Raw genomic sequence first — 20282 nt, 5'->3', positions numbered from 1 at the left:
AGTACAACTCTGAAAGCAGGTTTCTATTCCTCACGATTTCATTACCTTCATGAACATACATGCCAAGCTAAGAATATATGCACATACTCATGGATTTGCAGAAACAGCAGAATTTTATAGCCTCCTCTGTGAATGACTGTGATGTAAAATATTGTCCTAGGAGAACCCAATTTTTCTTTATTTCTTCATTCCTAACTCTTTGTCACTTTCTCCGTTAGCATCTAGAACTCTGAGTACATATAGTGCTGTCGTGGGAAAAACCAATGGGCTATGGATTGCTCAGAAACATGCCTGAAATAAATGGCTGCACTTCTCCCAGGGGGCCTTAGGAAAAGAATTTCACCCCAAGAAAGTGCTTATACATTATAAGTGCCCTTACAGAGTCCAAAGGTTCCAAATTCTTCATTTTATTTAATAAACAGCAGATTGTCTCTATTCAGACCTGCTAAGATAATGGTAAACTGCATAAAGGGAAAAAAAAATAGAAAGAAAATCTTATTCTATGCATTGTCCAAGTGACTTCTGGTGAAGTTTAAATAATAGCTGATGGCTATTTATACTAATTCCATTGTTAAATCTAATAATGTGCCCATTTTATATTGTATAGATTCACTTGTATTAAATGTAAACAGTGCCTGGTGAGTGATGTGAATGCATTAGCGTGGTGTAAATGATATTCATTATATAGGAACCGCCAGCTCTGCTCTAGGACCCTTATGATAATGAGATGTTGCTTTCCCTGAAGCTTTCCCAGTGAGTAACCATTTTTAATAAATAAAATAAAATATGGATCCCTAGAAGACTTCATAGTTCTTTCATTGAGAGGAATATTTTTTAAAAGTAATGCATGTATCTCAAAAGTAGAGTCCTTCCTATTGCTTAATCTAGAAACTATTTCTGACCTGTTCTTTGGAGATTTTTTTTCATTACACCTGCCCATCATGGTCCTTTTAATGGATAAAGTTGGAGGCTGAATAGCTAGATTATATTGTTACGATTTCTCAGCTGCTGGATTTCCCTTGTTGGTTTGAAAGAAAAAAAAACTTTATTTCATTTGAAATGTATAAATGATGCCAAATTCCTATTTGAAGTTGTTAGACTGTGATTACCAGTAGAACTATAACCTTAACTTATGCAAATCACCGGAGTTCATGGTAAGTCTGACATTTACAGAATTAATGAACTAAATAATTAAGTGACCTAGTAAGTGAATTGGTAAACCAGAACTATTAATCTTTTAATGAATTCTTTACTATCACTTAAATAATAAATTTTTGCATAATTTTAAAGGATTACAGTAAAGAAACATTAGAATAGGAAACCCATTATGTGAAGGAACGTTACTTTTATAAATCCGTCATTATGTCTCTTTTTATTGAATTCATTTCTATTCAGGTTTAGAAAAGTGGCATTTCCTATATTGGTGACTAACAGTCCCCGACTTCGAAGTTTTTTTTTTCTCCCTCACTGAGACAGAGGGTTTAGGATCATTTACTGCTTCAGAAAACCACAGCTTAAAATGAGTAATTAGCATACAACTATAATTTCAGAAACCCCCTATTTGATGGTGTGCATCACATGTGTTTCAGAACTTCTAAGCTCTTGTAGGTTAACTAGCACATAAAACTAGGCCTTTGCACTGGTTATCTTCAAAAAGCATTCCTCTATTCTTCAAAAATGACTAACTTTACCTTTCTCTTCAAACGCCCTTTTTGAAAAATCAGATCACAGCTATTAAAAGAACTGAACTGGACTAAACATAACCAAAATTTAGAACACTGAAATGTCCAGGGTTATATCAGTCAATAATGAGAGAGAAGTAAAAAGATTAGATTGGGTCTTCAGTTTCCATACTAATTGCTTGTAAAAGACCGCCTTCAGTAGGATGAGGGATTATTGAATAATAAGTATTCAATACGTTTCACGGGAAGGAAAAAAATTCAAATGCTTAAATAAAAAGAAATGATAGAATAAGTGATGGCAACAGTGGTTTTCTCAACTCACAAGACAGAAGGTGATGATTGCTTCAATCAAGCAATGAATGTCTATTAAACAACTATCATGTACTTGACACTGTCCTAGGCACATGGGACATACAGAAGCAAAAGAAGATGCAGTCCACAAACTTCAAGAGATTAACAGACTGAATAGTACATACCACCTAACATCAAGCTACATAGAATACTTCATAATAGCCTCAACTATTACACACAAAAGCTACAGTGACATGTATTCTGCATCCTGAGGCTTTTTAAAGCTGGAGAGATCAACTTGAGTAGTTTTAGTCCAAACATTTTCTAAGCATCTGTGAACCTCTATTTCTGGCAATATAACCAACTACATAGCCTAAAAATCTTCCTAAGAGAACACCTAGAAATGCTGCGCAAAATACAGTAATATTTTTTTTAATGCAGAGCTGAGCTTGCAATAAATTAATGGAAACTCCCAGGGTCCCAAGATGAGGGAGAATTTCTAACCAGAGTGACAAATGGAAGTTGACTCAAGGGCTACTTTTGAGGACCTGCCATTTCTGATCACCAAGTGCCTCATAAGGATAGGGCAATGCCTTAGGTCTTCACACAGCGCAGGGAGTTAGAACTGAGATCCCCATGCAAAGTTGGGCCCTTCAAGGGCCTAGAAAGTCAGTGAAACTGGGGACTAAGAAAAAAATCCTTCCATTGGCAAATGGAGATGAGGCCTGAGTCCTGGGTAAAGTCTTCGGAGAATTTGTAAATTTAGGCCTGCTTTTACTTGGACTTGGGGATCAAATTGAAAAAAGATGTTATGCCATCAAACTCAGGCCAACAGCCATGTCTAAAAATGACCTCAGTTCACTTAACCAATTGAAATGTTTATTTCAAAGAAACAACTGGTAATTTGGCATGTAGATTAAAAAAAAAAACAACTCAAACATTTTTAAAAAAATATTTTCCTCTGGCTGCATTTATAACTTTTCTTTTTTCTTTGCTAGAATCAAATGAGATATTCCTGTGCAGTTTGTGGCCTGGTGCCTCATCTGTAATGAGTAATCAACGGATATTAACTTATTAGCTAGTCTTATTGTTTCCTTATTCTTCTGCTTTTTTTTTTTTTTTTTTGGCCTCACCCCGTGGCATGTGGGATCTTAGTTCCTCGACCAAGGATCAAACCCACACCCCCTACACTGGAAGTGCAGAGTCTTAGCCACTGGACTGCCAGGGAAGTCCCCCATCTAGCTGCATTTAAAACAGCCCACATGACTTAAATATTTGCCTTACTTCTTGGGTTTGTTACTCACTGAGTTAGTGGTAGGTTGCGCCGGAAGGCAAATGACAGGACAACCCTTTGGAAAGGGAATTAAGGGCCAGGTAAAGGTACCTTCCTGAGGCTACACTTCATCGTCTTCAGATTTTTGCCCTTCAGCACCCAACTTCGTCAGGTCCAAGGCCTGTGACCATTAAATGTGTTCTTGCCTTTCAGATTGCTCTTACTGTTTCTGCGAACATGTGAGAGAAAGAAAAAAATGACAACACCTAAGCTTAGTGCTATGCACAGAAACAACGCACACTAATTAACTGTTGTCATAAACTACTCTCTCTCCAGGTCTAAAGAAAAGTCAGGCCCGCTAATACATGGATCCCGAAGAAGAAGGTACACAAAGTATGATCAGGCAAAGCAGCTGACAGCCTTCCAGGAATAGTGCTCCCGAGTGGATCTTGTCCTGCTGTGGCCAGTATGAACTAGACACTCCATAAAGCTTTGTGAATTCAAAGGGTTTTTCTAGAATATGGCAAACTACTTATTCCACAGAATATAATCTACTAAACACCGTACCGAGAAGTCAATGCACGCCCCACTGTTAAACTCAGGGTAGGTGAAGAAACCTCTGTAAAACACAGCTTCAGGCTAGGTAGATGTCAGAGTGGGTTTCAGCTTTCTCCAGAGGAATTTCACCTTCTCACATGGTGTTCAGTGGAGCTAAAACTTGAAAAACACCCTGTGGTGTCATGTTTTTCCATAGAGTCCTTTCTTCTCACATATTTTACTCACATTGGGAAACTTCTCAAATAGACTCTCAGTTTCACTTAATTTAGTCATTTACTTCAAGTTCACTGAGGAACGAGTATTTGTAAGTCACAGTATCATAGTAGCTATAGATTTCTTCAGACTTCCTAACCCTTTGTCCAGGCACAAACTTTACAGGAAGTACAATCCAGTTGCTTTTAATGACTGTTGTGCCACTGGGCATGAAGGTCACCTGACAGAGTCCACATAGCCATGCAAAACTTCGGGCCATGCTTATCCTCGCAGATATTGCAGGAAGAGCCGTACAAAAAGTATTAACACCAGGAAGACCACAAATTTGAGAAAAAATACCCTTAGAAAATCCCAATCCCATATTTAAAATATAGTGTTTGCCAAAAACACGTGGAAGTGATCAAACAGATCAAGTATGTTAGCACAAGTGTGTGTGCATGCTTAGCAAATGTTTACTTTCAACGATTTTGACAGGCCAGGAGAGGAAAAAAAAAATCTGTCAAGTCATTTTTAAGATTTAATTTTTAAACTACCTTCAGATGGCTTTTTAAAAAAACCAACTTACCTATCCTAAAGTTCAAATCGATTGTCATCTAAGTGTGATGTCATCAACACAATGTTGCTTCTGATGTTTTAGGACTTCAACTGGAGTTGTAGTTACACCAACGAAAGGAAGATCAAAAGGGAGGAACCTGAGAAACAGTCATGTGAAAAGAATCCTTGGCATAGACCACATCTATTCGTGGGCAGAGCATTTGACCACAGTCTAGGAACTGTCTTTATGATTAATTCCCATCTCTACTGCTGAATCGATGATGCAGTGATCTGCATTGATTATTAAGGTGACTGAAATAACTGGATCAGACATGGCTTACCAGTGCAAATTGGCTAATTCATCAACACATAAAGATATCAGGAGAAATGTTCGTGATTGTCACATATCACCAGGAAAGGAATTATCCCGTACTTATTAAATCTGCTAGGCCCATTTTTACTGACACCTATTGTATTTTTTTTTTTTTTTTTTTTTGGCGGTACGCGGGCCTCTCACTGTTGTGGCCTCTCCCGTTGCAGAGCACAGGCTCTGGACGTGCAGGTTCAGCGGCCGTGGCTCACGGGCCCAGCCGCTCCGCGGCATGTGGGATCCTCCCGGACCGGGGCATGAACCCGTGTCCCCTGCATCAGCAGGCGGACTCTCAACCACTGTGCCACCAGGGAAGCCCACCTATTGTATTTTTAAAATAAACATTTTACCTTAGAACAATAGACATGATATCCTCCACAATAGTAAAAACCTGGATTTAATCCTGACTCTTTTAGGTGAAAATCAAAAAGCTGGCCTTTGGGTGGCTGAATTCTCTCTCAGAAAACTCACTGGGGTGATCTACTCTTTAAGTATGACCTGCTAGTCAGTTACTAGAAGGTTGCAACTTTTGGTCACTCTAAAACAAAGCAAACTCTAATTGAAAGGGACATCCATGATCAAATTCTTGAGATCATGAGCCTAATGTAAAGCAAAATTAACTTGGAAAGACCTGCTTGTACTTCTATCCATTTCTAATAAAAACTTCCAGTGCTTAATATTATTCTTCACCCAGGTAAATGAGAAATGTTAATTTAGACATTAAAATAAGATTGGGTCCCAGCATGATTATCAGAAAGCTAAGTTCTCAGTCTAAAGAAAAATTACTGAGAAAAAGAGATTGCAGCAATGAGGATTTAGGCATTTCATCCCGTTCTGTGCTAGTTTAAGGTACATGTGTGTCTGTAAAGTGTATACCTCTTTTATTCTGATATGTAATTTAAAAAGAAGAAAAAAATGCCGGGGAACTATGATAATTTAACAAATTCAAAATTAACAAAAAAAGCCACAAAAGCTTTCTAGATGGTGGCTGGGTAAATGCAGAGATTTGGGTTTTGAAGACACAAGTCCCCTGGGAATTAGCATGCTCTGAGGTGATGAATGCATGGGAATTCTTCTCCAAAGCATTCAGCACCTAGTCATGTGCTTCCACTTTGTAAGGCATCTCTCATTCTCCAATTTTCCACATCACACAAGTCTCAAGGTTTACTGTAAGGAAATACTTACACAGATAAATGAAAAAAATTGACACAGTGATAAATTAAGAGATTCCAATGAGCACTGTTTGGGGAGGAGCTACTAATACACGTTTCACTTGTTTTTGAAAAGCAAATATAGTATGATTCAAAGTTACTTCCGACAGGGCTTCCCTGGTGGCGCAGTGGTTGAGAGTCCGCCTGCCGATGCAGGGGATGCGGGTTCGTGCCCCGGTCCAGGAAGATCCCACATGCCGCAGAGCGGCTGGGCCCGTGAGCCATGGCCACTGACCCTGCGCGCCCGGAGCCTGTGCTCCACAACGGGAGACACCACAACAGTGAGAGGCCTGCGTACCGCAAAAAAAAAAAAAAAAAAAAAATTACTCCAGACAGCAGCCAACTGCCAACTATTTAGATTGGCTCAGTTCAGCACATGCTGGTACTCCTCACCCTGCTCATGTCTTCAACAAGAAGCTCTTCAGATTGGCAGCAAGGGACTATTTCTTTTGAACGTTTAAGTAATGTGTAAAGATAGAGAAAAGATTATAAATACTAATAATTAAAAAGTAAATGAATAATACCCAAAGCAGAATATTTGAAAAGGCATGGTAGATTTTTACATTCTCAGAAAGTGGCAGCCAGATGTGTTAAGCTCCTTTCAATATTCGCAGCTGTTGCTAGTATTAACAGTGGGAAGTACACAGTTGAGGGGCAATATCAGGAAAATTCTAGTTCAAAAAAATTGCCACAACAGAAAAAACAAATTGCTTGATTATTACAGAATGTATTCTTCACTTCTCCATTTCAGGGTTTAGTTCTAGACAGAAACTTAAACAAAGGAAACCATGAGGAAAATGGACAGGAAGGGGCGTGGAGGGAGGAAATCAACACTACTTCAAAAAAAAAAGGTATATTACAATTTAGAAACACTTTGTCAATTATTATAATTTAACACTTGAGCTGTGAGTGGGGACAGCAGTATAAATACACTATTCTAAAGATAGTAGCAAAGAAATAGTCTTTAACTGCCCATTTATTTATTTGTTCGTTTTGTTTGTTTGTTTATTCATGGCTGCATTGGGTCTTCGTTGCTGTGCGCGGGCTTTCTCTAGTTGCGGCGAGCAGGGACTACTCTTCGTTGTGGTGTGTGGACTTCTCATTGCGGTGGCTTCTCTTGTTGTGGAGCACGGGCTCTAGGCGTGTGGGCTTCAGTAGTTGTGGCTCGCGGGCCCTAGAGCACAAGCTCAGTTGTGGCGCGCAGGCTTGGTTGCTCCACGGCACGTGGGATCTTCCCGGATCAGGGCTCGAACCCATGTCTCTTGCATTGGCAGGTGGATTCTTAACCACTGCACCACCAGGGAAGCCCAATCACTATCTCTTAAGACCAATAAATTATGAAATCCTACAGGTTCTACTGATTACTTTACCAATAAAAATAAATATCTCCTCTAAGTGTTTCTATACACTGAATATTTTTTATTTTTATCTCATAGTTGAAAATGCTCTGTTGATTTAGCGACGTATCTAATCCTTTAACCAAAATCTATATGCAATCTGATTTAAAATAATAAGACCAAATTAGGAGCTGAAACATTTAACCTTCAAAACTCCACTGAGCGTGATGACTGTGTGAGATAAGTTTGATTTATGAGCTTCCTTCCTAGAGATGTCACAGATTCTTGCTTGGGAGGTTCTGGGACAGTTGCTTCTCTAACTAGTCAGCTTCTAGAGTGTTTCTGAACAACAACCATTCCTACCAACGAAGAACCTTCACTGTTAGCTGACTTACAACTTTAATTACCTTTAAAAGTCAGGAAAACAACATATGAATGTTCACATCTTATTAAATGACTCCCCAGATGTAAGGCTTTTAATCTCTTTAGAAGGAGGCTGACTTCATTGCCATGAAGCATTTTTATTCAGGTGAAGGCATGACCTGCATAAAAATTTCCCTTTGCCCTTTTGGCTACCCAATAAATATCCTAAGGATGGGAGTAAGGATAAATTAAGCAAATCAAATCTAGAATGACTGAAAAGACTTGCTGCCGTAAATAATTAGAAAAAGAGACACATGGGGGGGACCAACAAGTGAAGCTATGAAGGTCAGACAGAAGAAACACCTTGGATTTCATAGAAAACAATCTTAAACGGGAGTCTGATTTCTCAGTATGTGTTCTGGCTAAAGTCATGAGGCATCCATTCATTTGTCTTTTTTTTTTTTTTTAACATCTTTATTGGAGCATAATTGCTTTACAGTGTTGTCTTAGTTTCTGCTGTATAACAAAGTGAATCAGCTATATGTATACATATATCCCCATATCCCCTCCCTCTTGAGTTTCCTCCCACCCTCCCTATACCACCCCTCTAGTTATTCTAGAAAAATATTTCCTTCACTTACCAAGTACCAGGTACTGTCTATATAAAATAAATAAGACCCTTGAGGCACACACAAACTCATGAGTGATAAGGACAGATAAAAAGATAATGAGACCTGGGAAGGTTGGTGATAAGAGAGGGGCACAGGGGATTACGTAGGCAGAGGAGCAGCATCTAACCTAGTTTATGGATGAGGGGAAAGGGGTCTGAAAGATTGCTGGTGGAATTACTGAAAGGTGAGTGAAATTAACCACGTAGGAGAAGAACAGAGGAAAAGACTGCTTATGTGTATTAGGGAAAGGTGGAGAGAGGAGAAGCAATATGTAAACATTTCCATGTTGCTGGGATGTGATGTTAGTGGCCAGTGAAAACTGTACCCTGAAAGCATTGGAAAGCCAAGGATTAGCATTTTAACAAGGAGATAAGACCTTCAGTCTTTTAGAAAATACTCTGGCTGCTGTGGGGAGGATGAGTTGGAAACAGAGACCAGAATCCTGATACAGAATGGAATGAAAAGCATGCACTCCAGAGCCAGCAGAGTACTGAACTGAGTAGCTGGGGGCTGAGATGTTAAAGGGGTAGACCAGATGGTCAGGGAGCTAATGGCAGGTTTGAAGGGGGCCTCAGAAAGCCTTGATGATGATAATGTGGAAGGATGATCTTTCTTGTCAAACTCAAGTGGAATGAGTATTCCACTTCATTCACTCACAGGTGCCCTGTGGTTTGAATCACATTCATTTTTTTTCTAGTATCTCCCCCCACATCTTAGAACTGGAGCACTTTCCTTTTAACCCAGGAAGCCACGGTCTGTCCTGAACACACTTCCATCTTGACAGGAAAGGGTCCCCATTTCTCCCCAGAATGAATCCAAATCTCATCCTCAGAGATAATTTCCTCACATCTCCCTTCTCCTCCCCACTGGGGCTCCTTATAAAAGACTTTTTGACCTGGACAATTCTCTCCAAACTCCCCAGTGTCATTGTAATTTCTCATTAAGCATCTCCATTCCTATGAGAGCTGTAGCTGGAGATACCTAGGTCAGCCTGGCTTCAGGGTTGAAGTTCTCCCTGCACTGCTCTTTTGAGGAAGGTCCAGAATCAGATCTATACTTGAGAGAGCAGCCCCCCAAATCACAAGACTTACTGATATCACTACATTCCTCAACTTGACCCTTGGCCCGGAATTTCTTCGAGTGCCCAGAGGAGTCAAAACAAATTTGTAACATCTGAGATTGAGATACAAGTTACAGAGTGCCAGGTATTGTGCTCAATGCTTTAAATATACTTTTTTCTTTTTTTACCTTTCTAGTATTTCCATGAGTTACGTACTGTCTGAGGTTTAGAAATGTTACGTAACTTGCCCAGAGTCATGGAGGAGGACTTATAGTGCTTCTCCTTCATCTCCTGTAATTATCCTCTTTATTGAGAAAACATCTAATCCTACATATGCATTTCTCCTACTATCCCATTCAGATTTTAGTTGTGTTAACCTAGCAATTAGTTACATCAAATACAATTCAAAAGTTTACTCCCCTTTTCACTCATCTATTTAGTCAACCAACTTTCAGGGGACACTTTCTATTTTGTGCCAGGTGTGAGAATTCAGAGATGAATATCAACCCCTGCTATAAAGGAGCTCCCAGTTTTCCCACTGCGAATGAAGATGCCCCCATGAGCATAATGAACTATAACTTCCAAACCCCAGCATTACATGTGGAGACTTCTATACATGGGTTTGATTGGAATTTGGATAATAGCACGTCTGAGTCCCCTTTCTCCACCTTTTCAAGCATCTACCTTCTAATACTTTAATCTCTTCTTTTACCTCTGGCTTAGCCAAACTATCCAGTAATCTGGTTGTACCGATGGCTTAATATTCAGTTAGGGGATGATACCCAAGAGGTTTGACTAAATATGTGACTTAACTGATCATACCTAACCCTTAGGAAAATACCCAAGAGTCCAGAGGAAATTCCAGAAGAATCTAATTTCATTGGTTGTATGCAAGCAGTACATGAAATTTCTATAAAGAAATTATTATTTCCCTCCTAGGATGTTGAAGCCTCCTCTGTACACATTTATTTTTGAGTAGAAGCCCACCATCGGAGTCCCAGCTATGTTCTTTACAGAGCTATGATATATTGAAGGTTTTCAACAAATGCTACTGTTGTTAAATATTAATGATATGAGCAATAATGACAAACAGTTATGACTCTCCATGCTGCCTGAGGAGAAGAAACTATGCTGAATAGCCAAGAAAGTAATTATAAGTGTGTAGTTTACTTTAAATGAATTTATTCATGTTGTCATGTATTTGCTTTGCTTGTGTTTGCACACTGCAGCAGGCTATAGTCCCAAAGTTCAATACTACTACTAATAAAAAAAATACAATTCAGCCTTTCACTGATCTGCAGAGAAGGTGAGAGAAATGTCTGGGAGAATCAGAGATGGGCAATTAGTACAGAGAAAATAAAAACTGTTCCTAGGCGGGGAAATGTACCTGCTAGACAACAACATTTACACAGCTTCACTCCACTTCCATCTGTACAGACACTGCCACGAGGCTCAGAGAACGGCCAGATCCCCAAGTGTTTCAGATTTAGCTGTTAGACCTACCACATTGTTGTATGCACCCCAAATCCTCTTTTCAAATACCTCCACAGAGTACCGACTCTCCTCTTTCAAAGGAGGCATTACGTAGTAGGAAATTAAGAGTGAAGGAAAATGGGAAAATAAATAATTTCCAAAATAAGCTTATGTGTTTTTCTGAAATTAATAAGAATTGGCAGACACTGCTAATTGCATGTCCATTATCCTCTTATTCCTTCTTTATTCACATAACCCTGGTGGGTGGTGGGAGAGAGGAGGGCAGAAGTGCACTCACTTAAAATACTCTACCAGATTTCCTTTCCTCTAGGGATGGCTACTCTGACATAGTTATGGCCAGCGACATGTAAGAAAACTTCTGTTAGGGATTTCTGGGAGAGTTTTTGCTTTACCAATACAAGCACTGACCCTTTCTTCTTCTTGTTTTTTCTTTCTGCCCGAATGCAGAGATAAGGCTGAAGATGTAGCAGCCTTCTTGTGCCCATGAGGCAACAAACTTGAGAATGAAAGCTGCATGCTAAATCTAGGGGAGCAGAAAGACAGGGCACTGGGTATTTGATGACATCAGGCTTCTTGCTAAGAGAGAAAAATAAATTCCTATTTGGTTAAACTGATGTTATTGAGTTTCTATAACATATAGCTGAATCCCAGATAACGCAGAGGATAAAACAAAAATAAAACAGAAACAAAACATCTGTGTGTCCACAGTGAAACTGCCTCCAACAACTCTGCCATGTGTGGTTCAAATAACCTTCAGGAATATTTTAACTGTGCTCACTGAAGATTTTTTTTGAGGGGGGGGGTGCGTGGTCATTATTGTCCTGATCTCTGTCTTCTAATCAGGGTAGAGAAGCCATACGTGGCCACATAAATAGCACAATGTGCTTTAGTCGAGAAACTGAGCCTACATGGAGATCTCGACCTGCTCACACCCAGGAATGGCAGGTCAAATTCTGGGCAGGTGGGTAGAGAGGGCTGAAGAAGTGAGCATCCTTCTTCACACGTGAGGTGCCTGGGGCGCCTTCACGGTCCCTCAGGGAGTAATTAGTCTCTCCCTGGTAGCTGAGCAGGAGTGGAGTGAGGGCAACTGCTCTTCTGAGTCCTCTGGCAGAGGACGGGGTAGGGGTGTTGGTTGTTGCTGCAGGTGCCTTTCTGGAAGCACTCAGCTGAAGAACATCCTACAAAAATAATTCCTGACTCCTGTCACCCAAAGCATCCAGGGCTAGGAAACCTGAAAAGAGGTGGACATAAAGCCTCCAATGATGGCATCTGAAATGGATGAGGCCGCTTCCCTGGTGGTGCAGTGGTTAAGAATCCGCCTGCCAATGCAGGGGACACGGGTTTGAGCCCTAGTCCGGGAAGATCCCACATGCCGCAGAGCAACTAAGCCCGTGCACCACACCTACTGAGCCTGCGCCCTAGAGCCCACGAGCCACAACTACTGAGCCTGCGGACCACAGCTACTGAAGCCTGCGTGCCTACAGCCCGTGCTCCCCAGCAAGAGAAGCCACCGCAATGAGAAGCCCGTGCACCTCAACAAAGAGTAGCCCCTGCTCGCCGCAACTAGAGAAAGCCCACGCACAGCAACAAAGACCCAACACAGCCAAAAATTAATTAATTAATTAAAAAAAAAACAAAACAGCACGTGGAAAACCTCTCTCTGTAATCCAAAGGTGGTCTCCTTTGATAGGTCAGCTACAATGGACCAAGGGAGAATGTGGTTCATTTGGTGCAAAGTGTCACTGCAATTTAAACACAACTTCGTGCACATGGTTTCCTCATAGCAGCAAGGTGCGGCACAAGTATTCCAAGGAAAGGCCATGCAAGCTATCGGATGCTGAAGTGTGTTAGGAACACTCAGGCACACAGACTGTCAGAGGGCTCGAATGATGCTGCAGATGGTAGCGCTGTTGAGTCCCAGGACTGCACACTCAAATGCCCACAGGGTAGATGCCCACCATGAAGCTGCTAGTCATTTTCTTAAAATATGGTCCTTTTAATCTGTCTTTTCTGTCCAACTTTTATTAGACTCTTAAGTACACACAAAAATATTTTCCCACTACATGAATAACAGCACAAGTAAGATGACAAGTGGTAACTACTATGTGACCTCCGTAATGGGTGGGGGGCGGGGGCATAAAGGACTAGTGGAGACTGTAGCGAACTGGATGGTTCTCACCCCAACTAAAGGTCACTGGCCCTATACAGCTCTGGTTGATTGCTACCATGCTGGCCCAGTATGGTGAGATATTCAAGTTCTTTCAAGGAAAGCCAGCAATTTTTAAAGAAATCTTCACATTTTTAAAACATATTTTTGGTTAGACAAAGCATGTCTGTGGGTTGGATCCAACACGTGGACTGCCAACTGCAGATTTCATATTTAAAAAATCTAAATATGTTAATAATTACAATGAATGCTTATGATAGAAAAAGTTCATCTTTCCATCTCAATCTTTGTTTCCTCCTTTCCTGGTTCCTTGCCCATCTCTAAGGTTCTTATCATTTCTTTTGTCCTTTTTCTCCTCCTCAACTAGGCTTTATTTATCAGTAGGATTGAAGTATTACCTGCCCTCATATTACTTATATCTAAAAAGGCTCAAACAATTAAAAAACAAACAAACAAACAAACAGTTCTGCAAGAACCAAGGAAGGACTCTATAGGCAGAATTCTAGAGGAGAGATTTGGATGGCGTGGCTTAGTACAGCACATCTCATATCACACAATAGATCTTTAGCAAATCCTGCTGGTGTTTTATCATGTGAGAGTCACACATTCCTGTTTTCAAATCCAAACACAGCCACACATATTTATACACACCTGTAATAACTGTGATTGCCCAAAAAAGCAACATAAAAGATAAACTGACACCCCTAAAAGTGGCAGATAAGACTCAGAGAATATCAACTAGCTGACATATTTTATGTTTGTTTCCTGGGTTGGGTTTCAGTTCGGTTTGAATCCGCAGGAAATGTTATGATGGAAAATTCCACAACTGGCCCACAACTTACATTCCAACTTGGATCCAAGAAACAATTTCAGCAAATCAAATAGGAAATCTAATATGAAATTTTTTGGCTATATCTTCACACAAAAATAATAATAATAAAATTTTACAGTAGTGTGTTTCTTTAGAGTTTGCAAAGCACTTTCACATCCATAATCTCATTTGATCCACCAGGCTAGTAGAAGTACATAAAATAGTTTGTGAATATAAACAAGTCCCTTAACACAAAACACGGACAGAGGCATGATTTTTTAAATTACCTTGTAAAAATCTGTCAGAAGCAATGCACATTAATTCTAGAAATTAGCCCAGTACCCATGGGAATTAAGTATATGATAAAGGAGGCATACTAAATAAGCAGAGTATGGTAGTTTTAAAGATACGTCCACAAATTCTTTGATGCTCTTCCTTTCAAGAGATGGAGCTTAACTCTCCTGCCCTTGAGTTAGGATTGGACTTAGTCACTTCTACTAAATAGAATATTGCAGAAGTGATCATATGTCACTTCTAAGACTACAAAATGAACAACCTCCCTTTGTCTTGGGTGCTCTGTTTCTGCCTTGGATCGCTCACTCTGGGGAAGCCAGATGCCATATCATGAGGACACTCATGTACCCTATGGAGAGGATCACATGACGAGGAACAGGGACCTCCAGACAATAGCCAATGAGAAACTAAAGCCCGCCAACAACCTAGGGAATGATCTTGGAAGCAAATCTTTGAGCCTCCAAATGACTGCACTCCTAGCCAATAGCTGAACTATAACTTTAACACCAACCCTAAGTCAGAGCCACCCAGAAAAGTCACTCTCATATTCCTGACCATCAGAAACTATGTATCACAATAAATGTTGATGTTTCAATCTGATAAGATTTGGGCATATTGTTACGTAACAACAGATAATATGGAGTAATAACTGATGGGGACTCATCTGGAAAAGATAAACTTGTACACATACTTTATACTGTTGAGCAGGATAAATTCTAAATGGATCAAAGATTTAAATGTAAAATATGAAATGTTCTAAATTATTACCAAAAAACATGAGCTGATTCCTTTAAACAAATTTTCTCCACCTCACCACTAGTAACATTTCAGGCTGGATAATTCCTTACTGTAGGATTCTTTCCTGTGCGTTGTAGGATATATAACAGCATCCCTGGCCTCTACCCTCCAGATACCTGGAAACCCTATCTTCCCATTTGTGACAATCAAAAATGTCTTTAGACACTAGAGGAGTCAGAGGAGGGTAGGGGCTTTCTGATCATGATAACACACACACACAGAATCCTATGCAAAGTCAGTGGACAAGTGACAAGCTTCAGGAAAAATAATACTTGCAACTCGTATCACAGGCAAATGACTAACAATCTAAAAGAAAAATAAGCAAGAGATCAGAACAGATAATTCTTAGAAAAAGAAATACAAATGGCCCTTAAACATATGAAGTGATTCTCAACCTCATTCAGAATAAGAGAAATTCAATCAAAACTAAACTATTTTTTTTTAAACGTGTAAATTGGCAAAAAAAAAAAAAAAAAAACACACCCAAGTTTGACCACACACTGTCTGATCATTGCTGGGAAGATGAGAGCCAGACTCTCCTACAGTGCTGGTGGGAGTACTAAATGGTTCAACTCCTAGGGAGTACAATTTAGTACCATCTTCCAAAATTACAAATATATTTATCCTTTGATCCAGTCGTTCTGTTTCTAGTTTAGCTTACAGATATGCCTATTCTCACCTTCTATCCTGAAGACAGAACTGCGTCTGGCACACGGCTGCCCAGCTTGACGCTGCATTTCCCATCCTCCTTTGCAGCTAGTGGTAGCTATGGTCACTAAGTCTTGGCCAGTGGAACATGATGGGATGAGATGTTTGCCACTTTTTGGTCTGGGTCCTCACATGCTGGGCAGGTGCTTCTCCATGATCTCTCTTTTCCTTCCTGTGACCTGAAAGATGGATGTGTGTCCATGATCCAATTTCAATCATGCAGACTCAGACCTTGAGAAAAGTAGGAGGAATGAGATGGAAGGAACCTGGCCCCCTGTAATATACTGTTCATGTCCCCTCAAAATCCATATGTTGAAATCCTAACCTGCAATGTGATGGTAGTATAAGGTAGGACCTTTGAGAGGTGATTAGGTCATAAGAGTGGAAACTTCCTTAATGGGATTAGTACCCATATAAAAGATGCCCCAGGGCTTCCCTGGTGGCGCAGTGGTTGAGAGTCCGCCTGCCGATGCAGGGGACACGGGTTCGTGCCCCGGTCCGGGAAGATCCCACATGCCGCAGAGCGGCTGGGCCAACGAGCCATGGCCTCTGAGCCTGCGCGTCCGGAGCCTGTGCTCCGCAACGGGAGAGGCCACAACAGTGAGAGGCCCGCGTACCGCAAAAAAAAAAAAACAAAGATGCCCCAGAGAGCACTCTTGCCCTCTCTGCCATGTGAGAACACACAAGGCAACAGCTGTCTGTAAACCAGAAAGCAGGCTCCCAACAGACACTGAATCTGCCTGTGCCTAATTTTGAACTCAGCCTTCAGACTGTGAGAAGTAAGTCTCTGTTTTTCAATCCACCCTGTCTATGGTAGCTTATTATAGCCACCCAAAGGGACTTAGATACCCATGAATGATCACAAGAAACAAGTCCACCATCACTGGACTCACCATACCCCACACCTCGGGACAATTACCTGAAGGAAATAACCTTAAGCCATTATACATCTGGATCTTTTTCTTAGGGTACCTTAGCCTTTATCCTACTATACACCTGTGCACATATGAAATGACATATGGACAAGATTATTCATCTTGGCATTGTTTTGACACTGTAAGAGATTGGAAAGAGCCCAAATTTCCATCAATAGAGGGGTGGTTAAATAAGCTACAGCATATCCACAAGATGAAGTACCATGTAGGTATTTAAGAAATGAAGAAGCCCTTTCTATATTCACATGAGTATATCCCTAGGCCATATTCTTAAGATGAAAAACACACAGTACAAAGCACTGCTCTCCAGTAAGACAATACATCCCCGATGTTGGCTTGGCCATGTGACAGGCTGCAGCGAGTGGAGCAATGTGATGTATGTCATGTCTGAGTTTCCTGAGGCATCATGAATTTCTGCCAGTTCTCTTGTTCCTGCCCTCTACCATAGGAAGAGCATGTCTCAGATAGCAGCTGCTCCTTTGGCCTGGATCCCAGAAAAAGGAGACCTAGGAAGCCTACGTACAGCCAGGAGCAGAGCTGCAGCTGCAGCAGAGCAGCCCTTATAAAAGTGACTGAGAGGGCTTTTCTGGTGGCGCAGTGGTTGAGAGTCCACCTGCCGATGCAGGGGACACGGGTTCGTGCCCCGGTCCGGGAGGATCCCACAGGCCGCGGAGCGGCTGGGCCTGTGAGCCATGGTCGCTGAGCCTGTGCGTCTGGAGCCTGTGCTCCGCAACGGGAGAGGCCACAACGGTGAGAGGCCCGTGTACTGCAAAAAAAAAAAAAAGTGACTGAGAAAGAAAAGCGTGCTTTGAAAAGTGTGCCCCTGAGGTTTAGAGCTTGTTTGTATTCACACAAAATAATCTAGTAAAAATATGTTATCCTTTGTATAAGAAAGAGGATTAAGAAGAGTATCTATCACATTTTGCACAGCAAAGGAAACCATAACAAAAGAATAGACAAGACACAGAATGGGAGAAAATATTTGCAAACAATGCGAGTAACAAGAGATTAGTCCCCAAAATTTACAGACAGCTCATGTGGCTCCATGTTGAAAAAACAAACGACCCAATCAAAAGATGGGCAGAAGCTCTAAATAGACACTTCTCCACAGAAGACATACAGGTGGCCAAGAAGCACATGAAAAGATGCTCACCATCACTAATTATTAGAGAAATGCAAATCAAAACTACAATAAGATATCACCTCATGCCAGTCAGAATGACCATTATCAAAAAATGTACAAACAATAAATGCTAGAGAGGGTGTGGAGGAAAGGGAACCCTCCTACACTGCTGGTGGGAATGTAAATTGGCACCACCAACATGGAGAACAGTACAGAGGTTCCTTAAAAAACTAAAAATAAAACTGTCATATGATCCAGCAATCCCACTCCTGGCCATATATCTGGAGAAAACCATAATTCTACAGGATACATGCACTCCAATCTTTATTGTTGCACTATTTACATTAGCCAAGACATGGAAGCAACCTAAATGTCCATCAACAGAGGAATGGATAAAGAAGATGTGGTACATATATACAATGGATATTACTCAGCCATTAAAAAGAATGAAATGATGCCATTTGCAGCAACATGGATGGACCTGGAGATTATCATACTAAGTGAAGTAAGTCAGACAGAGAAAGACAAATATCATATGATATTGCTTATATGTGGAATCTTTTAAAAAAGATACAAATGAACTTATTTACCAAACAGAAACAGACTCACAGACCTAGAGAACGAAGTTACAGTTTCCGGCGGAGGGGTGGAGTGGGGGAAGGCATAGATTGGGAGGTTGGGATTGACATGTACACACTGCTATATTTAAAATAGATAACCAGCAAGGACCTACTGTGTAGCACAGGGCACTCTGTTCAATACTCTGTAATAATCTGAATGGGAAAAGAATTTGAAAACGAATAGATACACGTATATATATAACTAAATCAGTTTGCTGTACACCTGAAACTAATACATCATTAAACAACTATACTTCGATTTTAAAAAAAAGAATATATATCACATTTGCATTTATTTTTGTAAAAAAACACTGGAAGGATAAAAAAGAAACTGACAATTTTCATATCATTGTAATGACACCAGTCAGAGCTGTTATGAACATTTTGTTATATTTACTTCTAGTCTTTTATTCTGTGAATATTTTTAAATAAAAATGGAATAATATGATACATAATCTTTTGCAAACTTTCTTTCCCACTTAGCATTATATGAAGGCAACTTCTCAGATGCTTAGTTACCATTTTAATATGTAATTCCCAGTTGACTTATTTTGTTTTGTTCTGATATATTGTAGAAAGTTCTAGCAGAGGTCTGTGCAGAGTCACTGGTGCACGCAAGTGATAGGGCCAGTCTTCCGACGTCTACAGGTAGGTAATCCCACCTGACTGAGCCTAGCTCTGCTAGGATAGTGTGTGAGCTCTTGCTCACACAGTAGACCAGCCCCAGAGGCCCATGTGTGGCTCCAGCAGTGGGAAAGGCATGAGGGATTCCGGTCACATTTTATACTTGGGTCGTGTCCTTCTTCAAAGTTTTGATAAAGCCACAGACATGTGTATTCTTCCTGAAGAAGTTTTCTTTGTTTCTATAAGATCAGAAATTTTCATCTCAAGCCAAATTGGAAGTCACACACACGTGCACACACACACAGAGTAATCTGACCAGAAAACTCAGAAAATGTCTGCTTTCTCAGAGAAGAATATCTTAAGAGGGTATTCTAAGAATAGGAGGAATTTGCTCTTCATATTGAAGTTTTTGTATCATCCAGCAAGGCCCAACATCACATGCTAAAGGGCAGGGCTTCTGGCAACCATGCCGGCACAGTGACACCACACTGCCAGGTCTCGGTCCCAACAACATTGTACTGAACTGTATTTGTTCATTTGTTTCATTGCTATAGCACAGGTTGCTTTTCACTTAACATAGTTCACCTTTGCAACTACAGTAGAGAGAGGGACATTCTGATCGTATGCATGTGTAGGTTTGAAATAAAATAAACCAAAATCCGCATGTAACATTCAATTGCCGGCATGCAGCACCCGTGTACCAATGGAGGGAATTACTGTCAGGGTGCGTTTCTTATTCCTCTAAAGATCTAGGGAGTCGACTCAACTGGCCTGGAGGAGAGGGTTCCCTGCAGACTTTCCAGGGCTTTAGAAGCCCCAAGGCAGAATCTTCAATGCCAGAAGGTGATTTCGAGGGCTATATTAGCCCATAAGCATGCCCATGAGGACTAATGGGAACAATGTAAGATGAAAAAAAAAATATTAAAACAGACAAGGTGAAGATGAAACAGATTCAGACTTCTCTGGCAGGTCTAAATAATTTAAAAGCACAAAGCACAGGCTTCTAGGACGGGTTAAGCACATCCAGCTGTGAATCAGAAGACCTATGTTTTACGAGTTTAACATTTTGGAAAGTAACAAAGAAGGAGGGGTTGAAATCTATTCAAGAATCCAACAAGCAGTATGTTGGATTGTTGCTCTTTACT

The 20282-nt window shown here is 40.6% G+C and overlaps 1 long non-coding RNA gene across 1 annotated transcript in view; it reads right to left on the bottom strand.

The window, feature by feature from the left end:
• LOC307192096 overlaps positions 1-20282 on the bottom strand; it is a 54074-nt gene that overhangs the window by 16185 nt on the left and 17607 nt on the right. The window contains exon 2 of the long non-coding RNA XR_013829964.1: positions 15807-16014. This is a non-coding gene — a long non-coding RNA (uncharacterized lncRNA). The remainder of the gene's footprint in view (positions 1-15806; positions 16015-20282) is intronic.

Source organism: Stenella coeruleoalba (assembly GCF_951394435.1).
Source record: "Stenella coeruleoalba genome assembly, chromosome: 9".
Taxonomy (NCBI): Eukaryota; Metazoa; Chordata; class Mammalia; order Artiodactyla; family Delphinidae; genus Stenella; species Stenella coeruleoalba.
Note: the sequence above shows the minus strand (reverse complement) of the source record. Positions and strands in the feature narration are given on the sequence as shown.